The sequence below is a fragment of the Buceros rhinoceros genome, unplaced genomic scaffold (genome assembly GCF_000710305.1).
Source record: "Buceros rhinoceros silvestris isolate BGI_N320 unplaced genomic scaffold, ASM71030v1 scaffold12715, whole genome shotgun sequence".
Taxonomy (NCBI): Eukaryota; Metazoa; Chordata; class Aves; order Bucerotiformes; family Bucerotidae; genus Buceros; species Buceros rhinoceros.
In genome coordinates, this window is record NW_010414609.1 from 5681 (window position 1) to 8026 (window position 2346).

The window sequence follows — 2346 nt, forward strand, 5'->3', positions numbered from 1 at the left end:
CCCCCCGGTGCACCGCATTATGGAGGAGGGGGGGGGGGGGGAAAAGGGGTGGGTGAGGCCAGGACACGCTGTGGGATGTTGTGCCTCGTTTGCATCACGGCTGCAGCCGTCTGATGGCTTTTGTTGAACCACGCAACGACAGTTGTGTAATTTTGCAATAAAACTTTTTCAATGAAGCTCTGGTGGCTACAGTCACTGCGTAGGGCTTGGGCGGAGATAAAACATTCCTAAAAAAGCTGAGAGGTTCCTTTCGCCATCCTTAAATCCAGTTCACCCTTCCTGAACTGGTAATGATACGCAGAAAATGGACAAGCTGTCCTGACCCTACAACCCAAAGCTGGGATCTACGAGGGGAACCAACCCTGCTGGGCCACGTCCTTCCACTGCTGGGATGGGATGAATCTTCTGCCACTTGGTCACAAGTAAAACTGAAGCCACAGACACGTCCGCTCGTTTTTCCTGTGTCAAAACAGCACATCTGGGTCAGGGGCATGCACCCACATGGAGCTTCTCACAGCACTGGGTGGCTGCAGTCTGTCAATGCAGAAAGCCACAGAAGCCATCTCCAGCACGAACCACGGCAGCCTACCATCGACCTGCAACAGCAATACTGCAGGGAAGCTCAAAGCTTTCCGGAGGTACTGAGCCCATCACAGCCCCAGCTCATCTTGCAAACAAACAGCTTTAGGAATTTCACTCTACGGAAGACAACAGCACCATCAGAATGCAGGGAACTCAACGAGCCAGCCCCCCAACTCTCCTTGAGCAGGTTCTTCAAGCAGCTCGTGGTGGTGGGATGCTCCAACAGACGCATCGTAGAGATCAGTTCACACAAGAAAACCCTGGCCATTATGGGAGCATCGCAGCCTGGTTTGGCTTGAAGGGACCTTTCAAGCTCACCCAGTCCAACCCCCTGCAGGGAGCAGGGACATCTGCAACTACAGCAGCTTGCTCAGAGACACAAGGGACAACCTGACCTGACATGGGGCCAGCCATGGGGCTTCTCCCACCTCTCGCCCAGGGAAACCTGGGACAGGGTCTCCCCACCCTCAGCATCAAACATTTCTCCCTTCTCTCTGGTCTCAATCTCCCTCTTCCAGTTGAACCCATCACCCCTTGTCCTGTCCCAACAGACCCTGATCCAAAGCCCCTCCCCAGCTTTCTCAGAGGCCCCTGGCAGCACTCACAGGCCGCACTAAGGTCTCCCCGCAGCTTTCTCTGCTCCAGCCTCAACACCCCCAACTCTCTCCCCTGGCCTCCCAGCAGAGGGCTTCCACCCTGCCAGCATTCCCAGGACCTGCTTTAAACCAGCAAACACCTTCAGCCCTCACATCACATTTCTACCGATCATCATCTACTATATTGGGACAATTAACAATTTAGACGCGATGTGCAGTGCCTTGCGCTATGTGTCACTTCTATTGCTTCAGCTTTCACACATTTCCTGCTCCTATAGTGACAAAGCTGCCCTGTCACCTTTATTTTATGGAGGTTTTTTTCAAACTCAAATTTATATTTAAAAATACATTAAAAAATTAATGTTGGTTTTGCTTACTCGAACACTTAACATGTAATAACTTTTTTAAAAGCTCTCCACTGAAAGATGTGCTAAAACAGCTCCACCTCCTGGAAACTTCGGAGTAAGGGACTGGGATGTAACTGGGGAGGTACCAGTACTACTCCAGTTCATGGGGTGTTCTTCAGGATCCTCAGAACACCGACTGCTGCTCCAGCTCTACCTAGAAACCAGTGTTCTGTCCTCTCTTTGTTTAGATCAGGATGCAGTAAGTTTACCCCAAAAGGGTAACACGAGCTGGAAGAAAACACAACAAATTCCTTCCAGGCAAAGGTGGGGGTGAAGCTTTCCTGGGATACGTCCTGCAAACAAAAACAAGCACCTCCACAAACGCTGCCTTTTGTGATTTTATTAAGAGATGTTTTCAGAACAGTCAAAGCTTCTGGCTGCAGATGTTACAACCCCTACAATAAAAAAAACAAAACACCAAGTGAGATGGTGGCAAAACCATTTCCCACACCGTTCTCCTACCCACAACACTGACAGGCTCCCAGTTTTCCCATTAAAAGGTCTCACTTCTTGCACTTTAGCCAATGATCCCCCTTCTCCATCCCGGGAGCAGATCTTGCTCATTGCTTTTAGAAGCAATAAGCTGCTCATTTTCACTGGGAATACCCCAGAGGTGGAGTCGGACAATTTCAAGCTTAGAGGGTACACATTCAGGGAGCTGGGTGGGCTCTGCTGGTTCACAACACGCCTTAAACCATGTCCCCTTCACCCAAACCCAACCCAGCTCATCTCCGCACTCTTTACCCCAGCATCCAAGCTGC

At 50.6% G+C, this 2346-nt stretch overlaps 1 protein-coding gene across 1 annotated transcript in view; it reads right to left on the bottom strand.

The window, feature by feature from the left end:
- Nucleotides 1-1917: 1917 nt before the first annotated feature.
- Nucleotides 1918-2346, bottom strand: part of RPS3 (ribosomal protein S3) — a 2874-nt gene continuing 2445 nt past the window's right edge. The window contains exon 4 of the mRNA XM_010137149.1: nt 1918-1980. The gene's annotated coding sequence lies outside the window, so the exon portion shown is untranslated. The remainder of the gene's footprint in view (nt 1981-2346) is intronic.